This window comes from Larimichthys crocea, chromosome I (assembly GCF_000972845.2).
Source record: "Larimichthys crocea isolate SSNF chromosome I, L_crocea_2.0, whole genome shotgun sequence".
In the NCBI taxonomy this organism is placed as follows: Eukaryota; Metazoa; Chordata; class Actinopteri; family Sciaenidae; genus Larimichthys; species Larimichthys crocea.
In genome coordinates, this window is record NC_040011.1 from 27,241,253 (window position 1) to 27,267,195 (window position 25,943).

The following is a 25,943-nucleotide window of genomic DNA, read 5'->3' on the forward strand; positions in this document are numbered from 1 at the left end:
ACAGTTCTACTGTACATAAGGCTACTGTATAATTAATTATGTATTCTATATTTTATTAAAGTGTCTATATTCTCTTTGATCAGGCGTGTGTGGTTAAACCCAATCAGTGCATTCTCATCGTGAACTTTATTTTATTTATTTATTTCTCATCATTTCTGGTGCGCCATATTTGCAGGTTTTGCGCATGCATACGGAGGGTATTCTCACGCACAGACGATATATTTTAGGCCTTCAACAGAAAGATATTAGGCTAAATCTCCTGTGAGTGAACGCTAACATGTGACACTCACTAAAATCTACAAACAGTGCCTGAAAGTGATGGTTCAACGATCCTTTAAACAAAGAGCGTTCGCTTTTTCTATCAAATTTGAGTTTTCATAACTGCGCCAGTGCGTGCGTCTTTTTGGAATACAGGTGTGTTTGCCACAAGGTCACGCGCATTCTGTCTCGTCCTCGCGTGCTTTTTCCCCCTCCTACTTAGAGTCAGTTTAGATGATTTTATATCATATAAATTACTTTATATTTTCATTTGATTTCTCTCTCTGGTTCTCTCTTGCTCACACATAAATACACACACACACACACACACACACACACACACACACACCCTCCAAAGCATCTTACCTGGAAGCTGAAGGAACAAATATTTAGTTTTAAAATATTGTATTGTTCAAAACGTTAATAATTTAACACTCCATTCATATTTTTTTTTGTCATTATTTTATTCATGGCACAAACAGAAAGCTTTTATTTACTTAATAAAGGCTTTTACTTTCAAAGTATTTGGAGCTCCTCTCTTTGAGTCTGAATTAATAGATTTAACTGCTCCAAAATCACAGTAGCACTCAGAAAGACAGAAATGTGCTGTTCTGTTTCATTTGGCTATTGATATAAGTAAAAGACATGTTTTTGTTTTTTTTGGATGTCGAGTTTGCCTCACTTTACCTAAGATACAGTTTTATTGACATTTGTTCATGTTTGCTTTTTTTTTTTTTTTGGTACCTTCTGGAATGTAAATTTCAACAAACACTTCATTATTTCTGAACAATTAGCTGAGAAGATTTCTTTTTGAAGGCTTGAATTCAGTTTCACTAATACTCCTGGTGCAGAGCTTAACTCATAGTGAGTTATTATTGTCATACATCTCGTTCTAAGTTTACACTCCCTGTTCCCTGTGTCAAAATGTACACCTCTCTCTAACAATATTACAGACTTAAAGAAGAGAGTGATGGGAAAGTGTCCAGGCTGAAGTACACTTAATGGGGCATTTAATGGTGTGTGGCTAAAGATGATGTATCCAGGGAGTGTATATCCTTGTCCTGCTCAAGAAAGTATGTAGCTTGATTATTGTGGAGGTTGGCTATAGGTCACGTCTATGATGAATGAGGTAATGAAAAAATAAAAACCTCTGCTCCACTGCCAGGAGCAAAGCTTTATACTTTATACCTGCATGTGTGGATGTCAGCATTTTATACCATTAAACATGTGGATGATGACTGCTATTATGGTATATACCTATTTGTCACACACATCAAAAAGATACCAGGTCAAAAGTGCATTCATTTTACATTTCTTTGAAATATATCCTTACAGTGATCTGACAGCTAACTAGCTATAACAAGGGTGTTCAGTGAAAGGATTTGATGAGGGGGCAGTTGTCTGGATGACCACAAAAACACGGAGGTGAATGCTCCAAGACGAATACTTCAGACTCTTTAAAAGTTCAGAAGACTTTGGTTATGGTGTTGTTATTCTCGGACAAAATACGAACCATTAAGCCGCTCATAACATGTTTGTTGCAATGTTGCACATCATTCTATATTTCTAAAAAAAAGTTTCCATCCTGAAAACATGCAAAGTAAGTGCCTACATTTTCATGTGCTTACAATGTTAATTGTTCCCGAGACGGTGCATAGCTGTGATGAACTTCTGTGTGCTGGTTAAAAGTGTATGTTGCACATGGTACTCATGGGGATACATCTTTTGGGAGAGTCAAATATTTTTCATGATGGATTTTGCAAATCCCTCCTGAGTCGTAGTTAATTTTAGTTTTTAGCCTACCATGAGGCATTTCCTGAAAACTAACCACAAGTTGATGGATTTCAGTTTTGATAAGACAACAACCAGTTTGAACTGTGTAAACTATCCCTCCCTCCCTCCATCCATATCCCGCTTACACTTCAGGGTCAGGGGTGGGGGCTGGAGCCAAACCTAGCTGCCACTAGACAAGAGGCGGGGTACGCCCTGGACAGGTCCTCCATAAATATATTTTGTTTTTCCTAAAAAAAAAAAATTCTTTTAATAAACAGTGAATGTGTACCTGGAAAAAGTACCACTACGATAAAACTACCCAGGTAATAATGCAAATAATTTTCATGCAGTGGAAGACCTGTATGATGTAGTCTAATGATAGATCATTCAAAGCAGTTATTATTGTAAAATATTTCAGTTGTGAAGGCTTCTTTCTTCAAGCAAATTGAGGTGAACTGTGCTGCCTTTGATCAGTGTACTTTAATGATGTGATGACTGAGATCTTTCTTTCTCTTCTGTTGCAACCTTATCAATAGATTGCATCAAATGTGTTCGGTATTACTGTAGTATCAGTATTTTTAAAGATTATGTATTTTTTATGTCAGAGCTCATCTTCTAAACCCCAAGTATCGTATGTCCCATTCTGGCCCTTTTCTACTGCATTTCTAAATATAGTAAAGCCTTCCACAGAAAACATGATAGATAATCGCACATTATTGTTGGTTCAAAGAAGCTTCTGTTTATACATATGGAAAACCCGTTTTCCGTTTGTTGCGCAAGAACATATATAAAACCTAGAGGCAGCAACCTAAGCTGTGAATTTCTCCGACTACTGTATCTAATCTTTTTGTCGTAGATTCTGACCATGCCTCGGTAATATTCCATAATCATTGAACCCTGCCACACCCTTCCCCCCAGTGATCGCAACTGATTAGACCTCTGCTTCCCAGTTTGCCACTTGCCGCCGCCATCTTTACTCTTGCACTCTCTGCCTAGCAACAAGCACAGGCGCCATTTTGGACAGGGGTATACATCAATTTAATGTAAATAATCCATTTCACCTTGGGATCCATTGAATTTCTATCTCGCCCCCCTGGATCGCTGTTATGCCATACTTGGGTTGAGCCCCAGCTGTGTACCAGGGGGTGGGCTGCTTTGTCAAACCAGGTCTTTGGTTTTATGCATCATCATAACCATGTATGACATCTTGCGTAACTTACACTGCGCGGCTCACTTTTCTGAGTAAGGTTTAAGCGCTCGGCTGGGGCTGTGTCAGCGTTGACACTGACTGACCGAGTGAGATTTTAATTGGATCTCTGGCTTTTCCCCCCATCGTCCCCAGGTCAAGCCAGTGGTGCTGTTTCTCCCCAACTCACTTTCTTTTCATCCACCCCTCTGTGGCCCCCTCCCTCCTTTTTTTTTTTTTTTTTTTGCCTGGTCCTCTTGTTCCTCCGTCTCATCTATCTCTATCCTTGCAGCTCCTGGCTATCTTCACCCTCTATGGCTCCTTCATGATGGCCCCCTAATCTCCGACAGTGTGGTTCCATGGTAAGTAGGTATGCTCTGCCAGATTCTCCCCCAAAACATGCAAGGAACTTGACTCATATAGTTGTGTTTTCTGTACATTTCCCATTGCTCAATGGACAATTTTAAACCCCCATGGTAAACTAGATATGGCTGCACTGCTGCTTTAATTTTTTTCGCATTCCCTTTCCAATTGGAGAACGGTGGATACTGAGGGGTTTGGCATCAGTGATGCTAACAATGCATAATGAGGGCCATTGTTACAATGAAGACTGATTCTGAAGTAACGGATTTAACAACATGTACGACTGTCAATAGAATGAAATAGTGGAGTGAACTGAAAACGTAGCTCATGTCACATGTTCCTACATGTGTAAGGTAATCCGTTTCATGTCGAAGCCTGTGTTAATTTGACAGCTCGACAATTAATAAGCTTTTACACACCACCAGAAGCAGGCCTCTTATGTAAGACAATGCAATCATTACAATTATATGAACATTGTTTAGTATGTTTACAAAGCCTAAAATGGTGAATAGGAATATAGAGTCCCAGTGTTGTGCTCTGATAATTTATCCAGACTGATCCTTTAGATTTCTTTCTCATCCTCATCTGCACTGCAGTTTTCTGATTTCAGCGGTGCCAACCCCCTGTGTAGTCCAGCCTGTACCAGAGCTTATTAAACTAGCCTCCTATTCACTCTCTCCAACGGTCGCCCCACTGTCAACTTAAGCCCAAGCCCCTCGAACACTCTCCGACTATTGTTGCAGAATTCACCAAAAACTGAGTAGTGCTGAAGAGCCAATATGCAGCGGGACAGAGAGAAAGGCTCCGCCTGTCCTCATATCTAATGCATATTTGTCTTTTGATGCATTGCAATTTATCCCTGTGGATGGTTCATAAAAAAGATGTCTTTTTTTCATTTATTATCCATGCCTTACATAACAGATATTTTGACAGTTTCTGATGAGCTAGTTTCTGAGATATCATAGAGACTTTAATGGTCCCCTATGAGGTGGTAAGCTCAAGAGGTAATCATATGACTGACAATGATTATCTCATACGACAGCAAATAACAAACTGAAAGTAAAAGTTTTTAGATAAGGGCTGCAGTATATGCTGTGGCAAAAGGAAAATAAATAATATTTTAAAAGTCCACATCTTTCCAAGATAGAGTAGGTTGTGTGGGGTGAGCAGACCTTTGAAGATCTTTCAACTCAAGCAAGCTCCAGGCCTATGAGATGCAATGCCATCCTTTTAAGGCAGTGACCATAACTTTGGTCCTCTTGCTTCTAATCCCTCCTCTAGACCCTTGTCATCAGAGATCAACCAGGCTGAGCCTTAATGTCCTCCACTCGCTGGCAAGGGCAGCTGGTAGCTTTTATGTATGTGAAGAGCCAGATGAATATGCTTAAATCAGCACATTGGAACAGGAATTCATCCCTTTATCTTCATCTGTGTTTCTTAACAGATCTGCAGTATATGATCTTTGAGAAATTACCGGTTACATTTTAGATCCTCCGTTTAATGATTCACATTTTACAGAATGCATTTGAAGTGTTCGTTTAAAAAAATGTTATAAAGGCTTTGATCATGATGCCTAAAGAGCACAATGCCTTAGATTTGACAAAAAAACAGCATAAAGGGACACCAAATGCATGCTGTCTCTCAAAACTATCACATTTCATTAGCAATGAATGATATGATTTCTCAAATCTCTCTTGTTTGAGGTTGAACTTAAAAAGGGGATCACATTGATCACGATCCAGGGTGTTTCAAAGCGGAGAGCAATCGCGAGTGTTTAATTTTATCTGTTGCAGTATACATTGCAAGGCGGTAATCAAGCCTGTGAACTCGACATCTGAAGGAAGGATTCTGTTTCTGATCACATCTCTATTGAAGTCCATCCATTTTCTTAACATGGATGTGTTGACACACTCAAGCTTGCTCTCCTTGGTATGAGGCCGTCAAATTAATACATGTACTTGACATAATGCTGTATATAGTTTTCACCCGATGTCTAGTGTTTCTAGCTTTAGTTAGAGGGCCACAGGGCCACATTTTAGAAAGCTGTAAGTGGGGACTCATGGCGATCTCGCTGTTAACCTTAAGCGTTACAAGAACACCCCAGGGCCTAACTCTACAATGATGGATGTAGGGGTTGTGGGAGTTAGGGGGGGGCCCACACACACAACCCAGGAATTCCCCTTGGGCCTTTTCAATTACAGTTAGACCAAGCTCCACACTGTGAAGTTATGTTGCTTTAAGGCTGTGACATTAATGGAAGGGACAAATGTGATTTGGTGTGGTGTTGACCCTAAAGTGCATGACACAGACAGAAGCACTCCAATCGTACAGAGGCAAGAGGAAGAAATGCAAGGTAACGCACTGCTGCTTTATTTATTTACAGCCATCGATAAAATGATCCAAACGGACCAAAGTGTCATTTTGGTCCTTCTGAAGTGAAAGAACTATTGATGGAAATAGTTTATCATTAGGCACAGGCTAAAGGAAGCACACGGAGCATGAGAGAGAGTAATTAGCCACTAGTGCAGCTTTGAGGAGCCCAGGTAACGGATTTAAGAGTGGCAAAGGGAAAGTGATGCACTGTCCCTTCATCTTTTTCATGATCAATAAGAGAGCCTAACCTTGTATTGGACATATGCTATGATATGGTAATAGGGTGTACAACATGCGTGTCTGCGTAGGTGTGTGTGCGCGAGCACATGTGCACATTCAACATCAAAATCAGCTGCAGTGATTTGGTTCCAGGATCAGCGCTATGCCAGTATCACCGCTGACTGAAACCTGTGAAGTTTGCACTCTTCTACAGATGACTTTCTAAAAAGAGCAAGTCACAACCGACTGCACTTAATTTAGTCCTCAGGGAATAATGCCGTGTTGTAGGTGTCTGGAAGAGGCAGGAGATCAAAAATCCATCCCTCATGCACCAGAAGAGTGTTTCAGATAGCTCCTCACAGCCCGTTATTAAAGTAGGATGTATGGCTGAGGTAAGCTGCACTTGTCTTCGTTGCCACTCCTGTATCTTGATGTATCCCCACTGTTGCTCTTGTGAATGCTGTTCCTTTAGTTATGTCATTGACAGAATTATGCAATCCATCTGTGCAATTGGGGTATGTCTCAGACGTTTTAATCTGTGCAAACAGAACATTATTCCCATGAAAATGCAGCGCTTTCAGTAGAACAAATACATCATCCCCACCCTGCCTTGACAGATATAAGGTCAATACAAAAACAATCTGATTTCTTAAAAAAAAAACAAGTTGTGCTTGGAAGAGAAGAGATTAAAGCAGAAATTGTGACATTCTTGTTTGAAAATGGTACAATATCTGAAACTGAAACAGAAAAAACCCAGATATAAATTAATCACCACAAACTGTGCATATAGTGTAATTGCCTGGTATTATTACCACTTGATCAAACAAATCATTAACTATGCTCTGTACATTAACTTAATACAGAATCTGTGGGTGCATGAATAATGCTGAGGAGCCAAGAGGAAAAAAAAATCCACTCCCTCCTTCCATCTTATTACCACTCAGTTGGACTGTAAGTACCTAAATGTCCTTATTTTTCCTGCATGTTTTTTTTTTTTTTTTTTTTAAATGTTGTACATTTATTTAAAGACACCAGCCAGTTACATGAAAAGCAGGGTAAATGGATCAGGAGTCAGGCGTGGGCTGTTGGTAATACACACATGTGAACAAGATGCCAGAGGCAACGTGAAGTCACTGACATAATTATCTAAACACGTTTTATTATTTATCTCCACAATAAAACAGGCTTTGCATGTTGTTGCATGTTGTAAATCCATCCACCCAGGATGCCTATAGATCATATCGGCTCGTATCAGATCAGATCGTAGCCACTGATATTAATTAATGCAGTTTTTTTTAAATGTATTAGTTCAGTTTAATTTGTGGGAAGCCTGTGCAGGGATAGAGGGTAATAAATGTCTTTATTGTCCCCTGAGAAAGCCAGATGTTGATTGTGTGTGTCTGCATGCGTGCGTCTCTTCCAAAGTTAAAATGAAACCTAGGCCTCAGCAGCATGAAGGACTGAAGTCCCCGTGTATGCTAGCTCACAGATCACAGAAGTTATGAAAGACTGCTCTTTGATCATTTCCATTTCTAATATAATTTCCTTTGAACATTTCAAGTCACTTGTGCTTTTATTTATAAAGCCTATTTAGACAATCAAGGGGTTGAAAATAATTAGGCTCGTGTGCACATGAGTGTGGACATGTATTCCCTTTCAATCAGTTAAAACCAGCTCTGTTAATTAAAGTTCTGAGCTGCTACTCTGCCCAAATAATTTTCTTATTAGCTAAAACATTCCTTAGATCTGTTGTCAGCAGAGCATATTTTCTTTTGGTTGCTTCTCTCTATTTTTTTTTTTTCCCTCTCACAGAAATCCCACTGACCCATATAGTTGATCTCATTTTTGAAGTGTATAATATAGATTCCAAGTTAAGAGAACGGAGGCTCTATTATTAGTCCCATTTGAGTTGCACAGCCCCCTTTCTAAGGTGCTGCTGTGTGTTGCTGAATTCCCTGAGTGAAGGCATTACCATCTCATTTGGGTAAGGGTGAGATTACCTCATGCAACCGAGCTGTTTCATCACAGAAATGCAGAGGGAGCTGAGCTGTCGCTGCTGATTGTTTATACAGGCTGCTGAAGGTAGAGACATTTCCAGATATATTTCACAAACATCACACATGACAACTTGTGATGCCACCTCACTGATGTTTCCTTGAAAGGTCTCTCACTAACAACAACATCCTATTGATCCTCAGCACCATTTTAACAACCTCCTCACACGCTCTCACACATGCACACCTGAGTGAGTATGGATTGAAAAACGTTAGCAGCTAGCAGCTAGCTTTTGCCAACACATATCCAACGTTGTCAATTAGGCCCAGTCATTGTGGGATCAGCCCTGGAGGAGTCCCGTGCAGGGAGGGAGCGATGAAAATCAGGAGTGTAAATAACGGCTCATCCCTCAGTGCTGAATTAATATGCAATACTTACATTTTTTGTGCTGATTAAAAGGCTGTGGCACGTGATGAGCTATCAAAACAAGAAATAGACTACTTGGATTAAAATTCTGCTTTTAATTGGATAGATGAAAGGAGCAATTAGTTACAGTTGAGTTAAGTTCTTTTTTCCAAGTCAGCTTGTCCTCATTTATGAGAAAAAGTGGAAAATAATAATGCTTTTCAACCATACTTCGCTTCATCAACATCACTTTAAGCACCTTTTGCCTTGAAGGACTTTATTTGCACTCAGTAGCTGCTTTATAAGGTACACCTGTATAATCTATTGCATTTCAATACAACAGCTCTGCCATAAATTCTGCATTTGCAAAGTTTATCATGTTCAGTTTTTGCTGACTTTGTCAGAAATTTGTAAATTCAATTATATGGTATTTACCGGACTACATTCTACAGAGAGGTGATCATTTCAGCATGAGGAGGGCTAATATTAGAAACCCCACTGAATATAATGCAGTCTAGTACAATACCGTCATTAAATACAACCTCAGTGCTAAGATATATAATTGAATTAACACTGAACCCATCATAAAAGTAGACTTGATGGCAGTGCAGTTGTATTGGATTCCATTAGATTGTACATGTGTGTCTAATAAAGTGCCACTGAGTGTATTTCTACTTAGTGTGATGATGATTCTCTGTGTGCATGTGGTGCAAAATGGTGCTGTAGAGTCCAGAGGGGCAAAATATATTGCATCCATCATGAAGTAGGCTCCCTTTTTTTAGATTTTAAAGCGATATGCACATTTTACTCAGTTCTTAGTTTATTAGGTACATCTAGATAAAACAAATGTAGTCACATAATGCAATGATAAAACTTTAAGTCCACCTATTTTGCATTTCTAAGCAGTATACGCATATATAATCTTATATATCATAGAATAATGTAATTGTAAGCAGATATAACATTTTAATGGCAATTAAGTACATTATTTGTCAACAATAATAATCTGCTTACAACTACATTATGGTATGTACTAAACATTTATTCAATGCCGATATACTTTTTATGGATGCCAAAAGTATGTGTGTAAACACCATAACCTTCATAAAGGTAAATCTACTGCAGAGCTGCTGTGTTCCTGCAGCAGTTTGAGCTGTCTGTAACTAATAAAGTGACTGTGAGTGCATAAAGCTTTGCTCATGTTATTCTTTTGAAATAACAAAGACTACAGGTTTAGTCAGAAGTCCTCTGTTCTCAGAGATCTCAGGAGGACTTGTCCAATGTTGATGACACTGTATATAAACTGCTTACCACTTTAAGTTTCTCTCTTTCATCCTGGTTAGTGGACAGAAAAAGACACTTCTTCCCACTTGTTGGCCTCCATCCTGCACAGTCAAGATATGTGTTGCATCCATACTGTTTATTCTGTACATTTGTATCCGTGAGGCACATTTTTTTTCTTTTTTTCAAAGAAATATACAGTTTCAAACAGTTGATGTGACAGCTGTAAGAGTTTGAGGGGCAGGGTTGCTTTGCAGTTTAAAAGGATATATTTCCTGTTGTGGAAAAGAGGGGCGAGATGACCAGTGGTGTCGTTCTGTTATTGCACCGACCTTACTCATCAATCAGAAATCAAAGCTTTGACAGTTGCCAACATTAAAGGGCTGGTGCTGGCGTGTCCTGTGCCAAGAGGCTTCTTTCTGCTGAGCATATTAATATACTGTAGGTCACAAGGAGGCTTGTCATTGATCATGAAGGGGAGGATGGATACTCCTGAGCCACACCAGGCATGATTTCAGTCAATATTCATACTGGAACATACGGTCATCAAACACAGTGCAATAGTGGACCACTGAAATGATTGAAGTGGTGTGAGACTTAAACTAAAAGACTAAAAAAAAAAACATCCAGGATCGTAAAAAGTAAGACAACATCCATTCCTGCAGCAAATAAATAAATAAAATAAAAATAATTTTACTTGAAGTTTCCTCATATAAACAGAATATTTTATTATTGCAGATAGACTGTTTGCATGGTGCCTAAAGGTCTGTCGACATATTTGTATTCTAGGCTGATTTGGGGATTCAGCTCACATAAAAAATAATTTAAAAAGTAAGTAACCAGGATGTCACAGCTGCCAGTTTCGGAGTGCTTCAAAAAAAAAAACGACTTTTCATCCTGATTCCACTCATCTACGTTTAGGTGCGTTTGCTGTGTTTTTCTCCGCCCCTTTTGGGATTTTGATTCAGGCAAGATGTCTGTTTATCTGAACCACCTACAGAACTTCGACTGAGCCTCTTTTGCATTCGAAATTGTGTCTTTTTAAAATCTCGTGAAGTCAAGTTAACAATCGAGCTGTAACTCTCTTTGATCTGCTGCTTTAACCGCACATTAATAATCACATTGATGTGAATATAATTTGCACCAAATATCATAGTATCTGTAATTAACTTTTTTTTTTTTTTTTTTTTTTTGCAGACTCTGAGTGTTTTGTTATTGTTGACATTCATGAGTTTAGTCAATTTTGGAGTCATCTAAAGTATTACAAGTAAAATGCATGTAAACTTAAAGTTTGCATAGCATGTTTGTTAGATTTCTTTATCCAAAGATTAAATACTCTCAGCTGTCACAGTAAGCCCCACTGTGGGAATGGCCTGGCTGTTTATCAACAAGTGAACATGCACAATCCATTCACTCATTTGGAAATATGTGCACCGGAAAATGTACAACACACTGCAGCTTCACAGCATCACCAGTGACTAGTGCTGTTTTGCAAGGGGTGCCATCTCTCAGAATCAAGATGGAGCCACACAAACAAATCCCTAGTCAGACAAAATATGTGCAAGATAACATGCATGTTTCATGATGTCAGTAACAAGACGTTCTGAGTTGGCACCATGTCTCGAGCAATGTAGTTTGTGCCTTTTACCAGCAGCATTTAGAGTATCTCAATTCTTATGCAGAGACTGTGATTTAGCCTTTTTTGTGTGTACCGGGACATGTTTATGGGCTAATAGGCCTTTGTTAGTAGTACTCTATTTATTTAATACAATTGTAGTGTGAACAGAAGGAATAATAAACAGGCTGACTAAACATACGATTCTTCTTTTGGGCTGAGAAAACCCTGTGTAAGGACACAAAAGGGGGACGTTTCCACTGCGGAAAGTAAATTCTTTTGAAGTGGAACTAATCATCTGAGGGATGGTTCTCGTTGTCCTAACAACGCAGCTGAATTGGAATGAGCCTTCTTTTTTGTGGAAGATATGTTTTCTTTTTTTCATTCAGAACTGATGATGATAGTAGTTTCACGCCCTGTCCACCCACATTGTCTGTCCAAACTTCTTTGCAGATAAGTCTTTACTTGGAGACGCCGAACACACGGTGGGTGACTCTTGGACTGTGACGTCAGCCTCACTCCTCTGTCTTCTAGTCTTTACGCTTTTTAATACCGTTAGAATGAAAGGGGAATCTCACAGCAAATCCTCTCCAATAACAGTTCTTTCTTAGAGTGTGAAAAGATCAAGACTTTTAAACTACTCCTATATCATAATGTACTGGTCACTGCTTTAATGTTTTAGGTTTTGGTTGCTTTTAACAAAATTAAATATGTACAGTGTTCATCTTTGTGAAATTGAGGCTGTATTTAAACAGTAGTGAGGGCAAACAATTTAAATCTTAGAATATGCAAACATTATAATACTTAAGATACTAATATACTAATAGATTTTCTTCTTCTATAGAACTGTTAAGGTAGGTAGCAGGTAAAATGGTGAAAATATTCTGTAATAATAAGCAGCTTTGAATGCATGTTTCAAATTGGAGTATCTTGAATGCAGCATTTCTCTGTTGCAAACCTCTGATAATATATATACTAAGTGCCTCTCTTTCTCTTTATTGCCTAACTTTAAGTTTTATTGTTTACTAGCTTCTGACAAGTTAAGATTTTAAATTTTCATTGTTGTTTTTTTATTTTTCTGATATTAATAGACTGAACATGTTTGAAGGTGTAGCAGATATTTATTTTTATCTCAGTGTAATTAACATCAAATAACAATACATTTTAAAAAATGACCTAAAAAAACACTAAAATGAAAGACCTGTTGAGATTTGCATGCTTTAACTCTGAACGACAGTCAAACCACATACATGAAGTCTTTGTGAAGGCTTAGCCAGTCATTTATGATAAATTACGCGAGCTGTTCTTTCCTTACATGTCGATATTTACTGGGTCTGTTAGGTTGTAAATGGTTTGCAGCAAAGTAAATGCAGGAGCAATTATTGGCTGGAATGATGAGGTCTCTGATTCACTGTGACATCTCCTTTGTCTGGAACTGAAGGGATGTAACTGTGTGCTCCAGCTCCTATCCAGGGTCCCCTCGTACGCCCCCTTAGGGAATTTAGAAAGGTAACTTTGGCCTTCTGACCTCAGACTGAGAGAATTCCAATCTTGTACCATTACTAAATCTAAATTCACATAGGCTATATATCCTCGTCTCTCTTGAGTTATAAACTGTCAGCCTTTCTGCTAGTCCTATAGTCATCCAGCCGTTTTATTGTCTCAGTGGGGGTACAGAGTTCAGGCAGCAGTCATCCCCAAAACAGAGGTGAACTGTTTGGGGAAGCGTCTCGGCTACTGTGCTAACTTATCATTCAGACCTCTCGAGGCTTTGAAGGGGCACACAAAACACAGTGTGCATTCTTCATTGTAAACTTCTTGTAGATTATAGTGCTCAGACAGTTTGTCACACAAATAAACAGAATTGCCCCTTGAGGGGCAAATAAAGTATTTTGAATTGAATTGAAATGAAAAAGCTCTTGTTAAGAGTTTAAAATATTCACCAAATAAGGCCCCAGAACTTATGACACATTTTTACTATTCATACTTTTTCATGGCTCTATTCAAAGCTTGCCTACTGTGTTTTCATGCTTATTATATATGCAAACTTCTGATGGCCATATAAGTCTACATTATTCATAAATATTCTCTAATATGATTTATTAATTGTGATATTCCACTTTACATAGAAGGACACCAAAAGAACAATAGGATTCTGATTTATATTGTGTTGAAAAATCATAAAATCAAACAATTTATCAACCCTCTACAATAGCAGCCTGTCGGCAGTGAACTCATGAATGTAGCCAAAGATTTGGCAAACAAATTAGACCCAGTATGAGTCTGTGTTGATAACTATAGTGAAGTATTTGTATTACCGAGAGGCAGGTGGCAGCCAAATGAACAAAGTCGTTCTCAGTCAAAAACAAATTCAAGTGCAGTACTGACTCGTACTCGGCAGTCATAAATCTACATGATGTTCAGTTAATGCAACAGCTTTTCACACAGTACTTTAAGTGTATTCAGGCAGCTGATGCAGGATTTGGCAGCAGTGTGTTCACAGTAATGTCACGCACGGTTGCAGTGACAGGAGAAGACAACTCCGTCTTCCTCAACAGGCGACGATAACAGCAGGATTAACCTTGCTTTTCTCTTAAAAAAATGCTAAAAACAAATGTTTGGATATTGAATCTGTTTTGTCTTGCCACTGCCTGCTATCTGCTGAAGCTTCACAGGGCACACACACACACTCACACATTATTACTGACTGCAGCAGGTTACGGCAGGACAGCACATAAGCCCGTGGCACGCTTGAATGTGGGCCATTTTTAGTTCTTGTTGGTTAGAAGAAATTCAGCCCTTTAGAGGATACAAACTTAGAATCCTCAAACCACCTAATTTCTTCTTTCCCGCTAGAAATTGCCTCTTTTCAAAGCTCACTGAAAGCACGCTGTATTTTAAACTTGGATGAAGAGACTGATGTCCCAGAAATACAAAATGGTTAGCAATAGCAATGCCCAGAAATACGTTTTCTTAACAGAGCGATTGATCAGTGTAGCATTATCTTCATATCTTCCAAATATCCCTTGGCGTGCTTTGTAATTTTTACGTGCCATGCGGTAGCTGGTTGCCATTGTCATCATGGCAGACTGGGAGCCGGGGAGAGGATGCCAGTGCTGTGCCAGTTGGCTCAAGTAGTGAAAACACAAGGCAGACACAGCACGATTCTAATCTTTATCGTTCCAGACACGAAGGTCACTTTTGTGGCGATTGCAGTTTTTATGCGGCCCATTAATCACAAGACGGATTCCATATACTATATATGGATCTATAAAACCACATACAATAGACCATATCTTTCAGTGCTTTTCATCACACGTGTATTTGACACACATTTTATGTGAATGTGTTGCAAGATTTATACGTATACGTGTATACATATATGTTTAAAATGTGGATTTTTTTTTTTTTTACCCTCTTAAATTAGAAGAAAAAGATTAAGGTCAAGTTATTCAGACATTGTTACGTAACGCTGTGAGCCAGAGCCTCTTCGGTGATCGAGCAAACAGGAATAGCACATGTCTATTGTTAAGATGTAAGCTGCCATGAGAATTGGTAAATAGGTAATTGCGTATCTTGTGAGTTTTATGTCTGTTACGAAACAAACAAACGCTATTTTCGTCTTTGGCATGCTGCGTTTGCTATAGCTATAAAAAAATAAAAAAAAAGAAGAAGGAAGATAAAATGTGTGGACTTTAAGTTATTGTATAGCTTTATCAGTTTTCACGCAGCTCTGCAGACTGTAGACCATCCTCTTGGTGGTGCTTTGCTTGGTAGACAATAGTCCTGCAAATATCAGGGGCCAAGTCATTATCTTCTGCTCAGCAGGTGTAGACATTATTGGAGTGTTGAACTAATGATATGTAATGAGCTCTCTGTGACACATGTCTAGCCACCCTTACTATCATGGGGCCCATTAATAGATAACAGCACCATAATTAGCTTTGTTTGGAAGCCAAACCTAAGCTTATAAATATATCAAACTATATTTAAGTTGTGTGTGCACTTTCACATGCTGTGCGTTCCTGCACTGGGCCAAAAACTGAATTAATCTTACTTTTTACAGCTGTTTGGTGGATTTAGTTTTAGTTGCGTCAACATGGCGATGCGTACATACTATCAAAGCGCTGATACTATACACAGTATTCACACTGCTGACAAGTGGCCTTTCTAAGTGCTCACATTTTCTTTTTCTTTTTAAACAAACACCAAGAAAATTATTCCATGACTAACAGAGGCGTGAGGCATTATTTGTTAGTGTTTTCAGTGTACTCTGTAAATTGAAAGCCCAGGACACAAATACATGGCTGTCTTAAAAATTTATATTGAAAATGGTTTTGATGTTGTACCCCACTGCAAACACTTTCAGCCTTCTGCAGGTCTCCTAGCAACAGCAAACAAAGGCAGGACCCATCTCAAGTTTCCCGTGGAGCGGCCAGTCCAGCGTGCCTTTGATCTTGACTGGGAAAATAGCTGAGTGGGCACTACTCGCATTTGTCTTTCATTTACTCCAGCCCCCCCACCCTTTTCCAAAATGCTCCCTGAAACAGCCAAATCTTCATCTGTCCCCGGCAACCAACACCCCTCCTGGATAATCAACCATAGCAAGGGAAGTCATTGAAGAACTACAAAGTTTAGTCGAGATTGGACGTTTTTGTTTTGGAGCACAGTTGCCACCTTTAGCGGGCTATCATTTTTGGTTTTTCTGTGCAGGGAAGCGAGTGTGTTAACCAAGATGGTGTTTTATCCTTTGTTTCTATTGTCTCAGTGTAGTCTTGCTGCAGAATTTATCAACCCGTGTCTCAAGGCTTTGAGATAAATCCTTAGAAAAACACAAATGGCGCCTTTAACCTTGCCTTTGCAAATGTTTACAACTTTATCAACTTTTGAAAACTGAAAATACTTTTATTCCATAAATGTGCCAGTACCCAAAAAGTGGATTTTAAAAGTCGTCGGGTTGCCACTGTGCGCTTTTATTTTGAAATCTATGTTTAAAACCTAGAATGCACACAGGAAAAGAAATATTTTGAACTCATTTCCCATGCTTAATTATGTTTTTGAAGTACGTTGCAGCAATCGAAATATAAATAACTCCCTCATTCTATTCATGACCAAAGATAGATAGAGCAATGTATCTTAGGGCTATTGAATGCTATCTTACTCCAGTGCTCTGCTCAGTTTTTATCCAAAGCAGCTCAGACAGCTCAGGAGATTTAACAAATTGAAGTGTTACACACTGTTTTGGTGTAATGTACTATAATTGATGTTTCTATCTTGTGCTGAGGCCTTCTAAAGCAATTGCTTGTGTTTGTAGAAAGACATGCAGCCCAGTGGGGTGTATTGACTCAGCCTGTTGACTAATACTGCTCTATTGGCATGTTTTAATGCTCTCCCATTGTTTGACTAACAGACTCCTCTGTAAAGCTAAAAGCTCACCTTGCACACTGCTTAAGGTGGGGATCACTTTTATACTTTTTTTCCACACTGTACCAATAAACTGGAAACTTTCTGTTGGTGTAAATGGGTCAGCATGTGTTTTCTAACCTGGTTTGTTGTGGTCTGGGTTCAAGGCACACTTAACATTGTTCCGAAAATGCTCCTCTCTGCCCTTGTTAATCAAACAGATGATTGTAATCCTAACACAATGTTGTCAAAATGTTTCAATTATATTGTTAGATTGCACACGTTGATTTTGAAATGCAATAACCTTGTTATGCAATGCCTTCACTGGCAGCAGGCCGCTTGTTTTGTTAATGATCTTACATTTACCATTGAGACTAGTCTGGTGTAAGTGTTTCAGTATAGGGTGACTTCATATTCACAGTATTGAAGACACAAGTAAAAGTAACAATATCACAATGTAGAAATACTCCATTTTATACACCTTCAAGTAAAAGTAACAAAGTAAACTCAATATAATACTTTATTATTATGCAGAAAATGGCCCATGTGAGTTTTACATGATTATATCTCAAATAGTAGATAATTCATAGTGATGCAGTAATAATATGTAAGATGCATTTTAATGTTGTAGGTCGTTGAGGTGGAACTCACTGTGTTTTATATGTACAGCTGACTACTAAATATAGCTGTGAAATAAATGTAGTGAAGTAAAAAGTAGAAGTAAGGTGTACAAAATAGAAAGTACCTGTAAATTGTATTTAAGTACAGCACCTGAGTAAATGTACTCACTTTCTTTCCATCAGTTCCATTAGTCTGCTGTAATGATGTAAAAATAAGCGCAATAAATGGAATGATAATAAACATTTAAGGCATTTAAAAGTTGGGAAGTATGCTTCCTTCACCAAGTACATGAGCTTTCAGGACATTTCAGGACAAGATATATCACAAGAAATTGTAATTGAATATTTTATGTTGTGGAATATCTTTGATAAAAAGCTTCTAACTGTCTATTTTATTTAAGCTTATTTTGTAAAAAATATTGTTTCCAAGGTCAACAAATAATGTTTATACCCCAAAGTTGCTGCTTCTGCTTATAATACTGAGATTTCCACAAAATATCAGCTGCAATTTAGCAACTGTGTCACAGTTTTTTTAAAGATACATGTAAACATAAACACTGCAGTTAATCAAAATACTGCAAAATATTTTACAGTGTTTTTTTTCTATTTTCTATATGAGTACTATTTGCATATTTTTCAGCTCCGTCAAGGGAGTAGAAAACCCATATTTCATCTGTTATACTGATGCTTGTTTATGAGCAACACTAGCTGGGTCCTATTTTGGTTTGTCAAAGCAAAGCTGCAGAAAAGCAAGTTTTTACATTCCTTCATGATCCTTTTATGGAAGTGACTATGGTTTGGATTGTTACATGTGAAAGAACTGTGAAAAAACTGGTCCCACCTCTGCCTTCAAACCGCCTGTATCCTCCCCTGCATACGCTTTACACTCTGACAAGTCTTGCATTCATTACTTCACAGTATTCAATGCTATATAGTCGCATTGCTCAGCACTAGACCTGAGGCAGAAGGGAACACTGTTACCAGCATGACACAGGATGATAAACAAAAGGTTGTGATCTAGTACAGAGAAACAGAAGTGTTCAGATAAGCAGACCCTTACCTTTCAAGCAGTCTTGTGACCTGGAAAGGCCAAGAAAGGTTTGCTTTTACCTCTTACCTTCAAGAACTCTTTTCTAACTAAAAGGGTTCTTCTGGGGAAGAAAAACATTTGAAGCAGATCTTCTTCTTTTTTTTCTCCCCCTCTCTCCCAAAAACCCCATCGGAACCCATTTTAGCATATTTATTTATAGCGTGTTTCTGATTCAGAATCCTGCGCAAAAAGACTGTTATAGCATCAAGCATCATCACATTACCCCTGACAAAAAATAAAGCATGTCTTCATGCTTGTCTGCAGCAAACCCCACACAGAGTTATACCCCTCTGATAACTGCATGTGCCATCTGACTCTGACAACAATGTTGGGGTGGAGAATGTATTAATATCCTCCTGAGCCCCAAGCATGCACGTTTACTGTCACCTTAATTCATCAGTTTATATGCTTACCACAGCTTACTTTCAGTGGGATTCCATGCAAGTCCTACCTTTTTAAGAAGATGTTTACGTCTAAGCTCAGAACTTCCTTATCTGACTGACTAATTTTGTACATACATACTCCTTTTTATGAAACTAGAACTCCTTTATGACACTTTAAAGTGATTTGTAGTGATGTGTGGTGTATCTAAGTAACACAAATATTGATGCACTGTAAATAGTGCTGCTTTGTAATGTTTCCTCTAGACCTCTATAATGACATCCATATAAAGAATGTAGGTCAACATTTGCATAAGGATACTGTAGAGGATGTATATTAGTAAAACTCTATCATATTTCATTATATTTTGATATTTTGCATTTTTGTTTGAATGTAACTTTCAGCCATTAGTATCAGCATTGTTCCAGAGCATCACTCGCAAACCACAAATCACACTGAATCTACTGTTTAATACACCAACACGCTATCTTTTCAGTATACATTGCCACCGTATTTCTTCTTCTAAGAGTGCTTAGAGTGCTGTGAACAAGTTCCTGTTCTTGTATAAGACACTTCTTGTGCTCCTGTAGCTGCCGAAATAGCACCACATGGGACCACAGTATGCGAACAGTGAGCTCTTGATTCAATGCTAGTTCCTTTGATTCAATTTTAACTTGTCGGTTTAATCAAATTTAAATAAATTTACATATTTTTAAATTTACTTCTAATGGTGCAGTGAGGTTTGGTTTTTTTCATCCAAGATTTAAGATATTCATCTTTGACAACTAGGCCTCCTTTTCAATACAATGATGGTGAGTTTACATTTAAAGAAATCTACAGTATAGTGTGTCTTTCCAGAAACAAGGTATTTTTTTATTCTGTGAAATCACAGAACTCACCGTGAAAGGTTTTTATTTGAACTATCTTATGTTTAAGATTGGAGGGTGCAGGCAGAAATCAAATTAAATTTAAACACCAACAAATAAGTTTTGTCTTTGTAATATGGGACTTATTCTTTAACTCAAAAGCCACTCACTGCTTTATAACTTCTGCCTATATTCCAATTAAGATTACGTTCTCCTGGGTAGACAGACTCAAATCATTACTTGAGCATATTAATCTTGCTTTAAAGGAACCATATTGTTCCAGCAGTCCTCTGAGTTACCTTAATGTTTCTGCTCATTTGCAGATAATTTGATCGCAGTCACACTACCACCAGCTTGCAAAAGAGCTCAGTTTAATTTCTGTCTGTTCGAGAGGATGTTTCAGTGTGGAGGTGTTTTAAAGAGAATTTTGCCCATTGAATGTTGCAAACCCACCTACACTTTTATTCAATTCATCACAGACCATCATACGGCTAAGTTCTGCATCTCGTGTTTACCCTTTAAAATGCAAAAAATTGTCCTTACACTTACGCTCAAGCATGTTTAAATTCAAGTTGGGTGTAAGGCACGACATGAACTTGGAAAGAGAGTCTCTTCAAAGCGTTGGAAGCAAAAAAAAATGCATGAGTAGATCGACTGAAACTGGCATCAATCTGCATTTTTTAAACATGCATTTAACATGTGATCTGCTGGCTGTTGCTCTGACCAAATCAAGGGGATTTAAATATGCTGTTTATAGATGCAATTTTCTGCTTTTCTAGAGTTTTCTGAAATGTAGGCTGCTACGCCTACATAGAAACAGGAGTACTATAGAGTTTTCGCACATCACTGAGATCTGCAATAATTTTAACCTTCATATATTTTTTTCTAACCTCCAGAGCACTGCTTTTGAGTTCCTCTTCCTTTTCAAAAAGTCAGTCTACCGTAATCCCATGGGAACATAAAGAACGAGTAAAGCCAACACTATATCTATTTAGAGTGATGCAAAGACATGTTACACCATCTCAGTCTGTGTCAGCCTATATGCTATGTACACTTGGATGAAGTCAGTGTCTGTTTGTGCCATATAGATTTATCACCTCTTAAGTTTATGACATTTCTGGAGAGAAAAAACAATCATGGCACAGACGGAGTGGGGGTGGGGTGGCATTTGTCAGTGCTCTCATTGGGGTTCAAAAGTAGAATGCAAAATGTCTGTCTTTGTCTAATCCAACACGTTTTATTTTTGTAACTGAGAAATCTGTTCAGGGACCCCAACATTTTTTTTTTCCAACTGTCAGGGTGTCATTTGTCAGAAAAAAGTGAAACTGTATTCCCACCCCCAGTCCTTCTGTATGTTGTGAGGTTATAGCTGTTTCAAACGAGCGAGGTGGAGGGGGTGTAAGGGGCGCGCACGAGGACAAGGCGACCTGGTACCTCAAACACGCACACTTTATGGTCATTCTTTGTCCTACAGAGAACACTTTGGCCGATCTCCTGACTTCCTCTTTGACACTGTTATGCCCTATAGCCTGATCCTCCATCAGTGAACGATGACTTCTTAAGGAGCCAAAGCCGTTGGACTCAAGAGCATTGTCCCTCGTGATTGAGATGTGAACCTTCAGGGCAGCCCTTTGCTCTTTAGTGTCTAATTTTTTCTTCCCTCTTTTTCCTGTTCTCCTCCTCCTCCTGATTCTTCTTCTTTTCCTTTCCCCCTGGTTTGTCTCTGCCAGCAGCCTGCACAGTGAGGCTGTGGATCCATTAGTGAGTCCCAGCACTGATAATGAAGCCACAGAGGTGGTCTGAGCCAGTGTGGCACAGGAGCTGGAGCACGAGAGGAAGGTAGATTAGGATAATTACCTGGCCACGGGGGAACGATGAGAAAGATGTCTCACTTCCTGCAGGCCTCGATTGGAGAAGGACCAAGTGCAATATAATCAGGTGCGACACCCTTTGCTCAGAAAGGAAAGAAATTAGTTCCAATCATTTCTAATGATCGAAATGGAAAACGAAGCATTTCTGATTTTCTTGTGACAGTTGTGACAGTGATTGCTCATTTTCTGTTTTTACAGGTGTCCTCCACATCCCCAATGTGAGTGTTTGTGTTTATATATTTATTTATTGTTTATGTAGCTGTGGTTTAGCTCTCTCACATATACTGTAAGACCTAAATATCCACACTCACAGAGACTTTGAAGAGCCTATGAGGTCAGGTTTTAAATTATGGTCTGCACCCACACCGGGCTTTCACTCCCCACTCCTGTAAATCCATTTTCCACACAATGCATTTCAAATCAAAGCAGCGTCACCATAACATGCCTTAGGAAACATTAAGCCATAGTGCATCACTTTCATGTATGATAGCATAGCCCCTGTATGCTTTGATGTGCTCACTTTTTTTAATGCTTTATTAATAATAACACACTGGCTCCTTCTCACACCAACATCAGCTCGTGGTGCTCCTTTCTCTCCTCCTGAACTACATCCCTCACTCCTTCCATGCCTCAGCTCCTTCTTCCCTCCCCAGCCCCTGAGCCTTGTCTTGGGATTGGCCTATTTGAGTTTGGAAGGAGGGGGGGGGGGTGGATTAGAGGGAATGACATGGGCCTTGAGATGAAGAGAGTGACAAAGACCTATCAGAGGGCAGAGAGTACACAGCGCTGCATCATCATTGGTTGCTGTGGAAATCAGACACGTCTTCATTTCTTCCAGCCATCTTCTCCAAGTGCCCAGCTTTCATTTCCACGCCCGGGGAGGGAAGCAGGGAGAGGAAGAGAGAGAGAGAGGGGTGGGGGTGGTGGTGGTTCAGGATTAGAGTTTCTGTTTGCACGTTTAAGTGTGTGCACATGTGTGTTTGCTTGCCATGCTGTGTGCAGTAAACATCGTAGAGATACAGAGGGATGAGCGCGTAGACACTGATAGCTCTCACCTCCTCCAAAGCTGGCCAAAATACAAATGCTGGAGCAGATTTTCTAGTGTTGTTCTAGCCGAACAGTGGCTATGAATGGGATGCCTGATTCATAGACATGTAAAACCTACTTAGGATTCACTGATTTCTCATATTATTTCAGCTTTATCTCTGGATATTTTTGTTTTAGTGTTGCAGAGAAGGTATCCTAAAGCACACAATGGCTGTATTTCACTATTTGCTATTTTCTTTCTGACAGTTTCAAAGTGATGTTGGCAATTTACTAGATCACTTAGCAGCTCCCCACAATTCACATGTGTGCGCACAGACATCTGCTGATTTGATTTTCTGCTTTTGTGTTTTCTTTTTGTTTGTGTTCCTTTTTTGATGTTTGTTTTGTCTTTCTGTTATGTTGCATTATTGAATGTCGACTTGTGTTGTATTATAATTTCATCCCACCACTTCTGCAGCAGTTCCTCCAGTCATTTCAATGCAATCTGTGCTTGTTTTCTAGGAAAAAATAAATATATTTAATATACTAAAGTACCTCATTTCTGTTATGTTCAAACTGTGCTCTGTGCACCTACTATTCCAAAAGCTCTTTGCTGACTTGCATGTATTTAATTTGTCACACATTATATACTAGCATGTATGCACGCTCAAACCAATTATTCAGTGTTATGCAATGTTTTATACACAATATTGACAGCAGTCTGCAGTGGAAACCCTTCCTAAAGTTTTCATATGAAGAATGTGCCTGTTGAGCTTGTTGTGCACCAGACTGTTGTCAGTATTTGCCTGCTTGTTAGGATGCAGCCAGTTGACTCTGGCTGTCTGAACAGCGATATGATGGGAGCAGTGGGGCTGGGGCCCAGCCGACTTCTCTCTCCTCCTTGTCCATAATAGATCTGCGTAGTCTGCAAGCCCTCTGGAGGCACCAAGCTCCGCTCAATGCCAACCCTGGCCAGATCGATCGCAGAGGCCATCCCATCGCAGAGACCAGGGGTCAGCTTCAAAGGCTTCCTACCCACTTCCTGCCACCTGGTGTTCTATTTCGGACAATGGGTACATTTCCTTTCAGTTCCCTCCACCCTCGTGCCCTTCTACGAACAGGTTAAGGACATGGAGCCAGTACAGCTCCTTCCTGTGATCTCCTCCCCACTCACCAACACAGGGAGAAAGGGTGAGAGATCAGTCTCATCCAAACTCCACCCAATTGCACTCATTTGATGTCAATATCTGCTTTTGATTTAATGATGGCCTAAGAATGCAAAGCTCTCTACCCAAGTGATGGGCTGATTTTTGATTAGGTTACATTGTTCATGGACCAAATTTAAATGTATATACTGTACCACATCCACATAATTCTCAATGCAGTCACTGACAAAATAATCACATTAACACAGCATTATTATTCATATATGAGATATATTTTAATGGCATTGTCATATAATATGATACAAACGTTAGTTCAGGTAATAGCTTGTTTATAATGGTGCATTAAATTAGATGAACTTCTTGGCTCTCACTTGAAACATGTTTCATTATTAACTGGACAACAGATTTGATATGGTATGAATATCTCCATCTCTCTCTCCCTGTTAGTCAAGTAACAAATGGCAGGGCTATCGAACACACATTTTATCTCCATGAGGGCTGTTGGACAATTAGCTCCAAGAATACATATTAATCAATCGAGAATTTTGAATTTGCTTATTAAGCCCAGCCATTTTTTTTTCCCCCCCCCTCCGATACATTAGCAGATCTCAGTATGTCCGCTACTCTTGTGAACAGGGATGAGAAGGAGATAGAGGGAGAGGAAATAAAGGTCTGATGAGTTTGGCAAAGAGAGGATGGAGGCTGAGACAGATGGCATGAAGTCTGCAGCACTCTGGCGTGGCTCGCCTGGTGCTAAAATCCTCCTCTCTCACATTCCAACAAATCCTACCAGGAGGCTCGGGAGTCTGTCACACCACTCCAAGGATCCACAAGGCTCTCTTCAACCCAGCCCTCCCCCCAAATCCATCTCCTGCTTCTCCTCTGTCGCCCTGGCCCACCTATATACATGTTAATGCGTGAATGTGTGTATATATATATATATATATATATATGCATACATTCACGCATTAACATGTATATAGGTGGGCCATTTAGACCTTTATGGGTCTAGCGAGATAAAAAGCACCAGGTGGTGTACATATGAAGAAACACTGTCTGACTGTTCTTAAGGAGCCATGGGGGCTTATTTGAAAGTGGTGGACTTTTACTGTCACTCCACTCCAAGGAATCCTATTCAGTAAACACTGGGTCGAATCAAGGAAAGACTGTGCCATCCATTTATATCAGAGGGAAAAAAAAAAGAAGCTTTTTGATTAGTTTCACGACAGTCCACATCAAGTCATGGCCTCAAACAGAAACAGACCCATATTTCAGGGCTCCCTGTGGACCTTACAATCCAAAGTGGACAGTAAGTGTAACTGTTATTACACACATAGCACAAGACCAACAACTGGATCACGGGCTCCACATGACATCTTCATATCCAAACATTAGATATCCTTTGAATCTCAGATGCATGCTTTCTTCTACCATCTCAAACTGCTTCATCGAGGATCATCTCGTTCATAAGAACAATCTAATTTATTTTACACTACGCTCTCTCCCCATGTCTCTTTCTCGCTGTCTTTCCGGCTGCCTTCTGTTTGTTCTAATGAATGACTTCTGAGATGAGGTGCTGCTGTGAAGAGGTCACAGGGGGCTTCAGAATCACATTACTGTTAATGATAATAAAAAGAACAATCTGTGCTAAACCTCTTGGATGTCTTCTCTTCACTCCCCATATGGAATAAATGTTTTATCTGCTATTGTTTTGAATGTCTTTAAATGTTTTTGAATTGAAGTCCATGCAATTAAAATGCACACTAAAAATATTGTTGTGTTTTTTCTGCAAAAGCGCTGCCTATTGACAAAAGGCTGCTCTGATAAAAGCTATACAGTGGTGCACCATCTGGGTTACAAAGTACACCACCAAGCATAACATCAGGCACATCTTAGCAACATGGCACTGCATGACAAAAATCCCTATGGAATCATTTTAAGTGCACAACGAATGCCAAGAAGATTCAAAATGCAAACAGAAGTTCTAACATGTGTCAAGGGTTTTATGCAGGAGTTGGGCTTTATTGATATGACTTCAACTTTTTTGCTAAA

At 39.2% G+C, this 25,943-nt stretch overlaps 1 long non-coding RNA gene across 6 annotated transcripts in view; it reads left to right on the forward strand.

The window, feature by feature from the left end:
* LOC109142946 (uncharacterized) overlaps positions 1–24,733 on the forward strand; it is a 79,682-nt gene extending 54,949 nt beyond the window's left edge. For 2 of the 6 annotated variants that reach the window (XR_003462866.1, XR_003462868.1), the window contains 4 exons: positions 3,510–3,579; positions 7,036–7,123; positions 21,559–21,766; positions 21,898–24,733. This is a non-coding gene — a long non-coding RNA (uncharacterized LOC109142946). The remainder of the gene's footprint in view (positions 1–3,509; positions 3,580–7,035; positions 7,124–21,558; positions 21,767–21,897) is intronic. The other 4 variants (XR_003462872.1, XR_003462869.1, XR_003462870.1 and 1 more) reach the window with 4 other exon arrangements.
* The last annotated feature ends 1,210 nt before the right edge of the window (positions 24,734–25,943 follow it).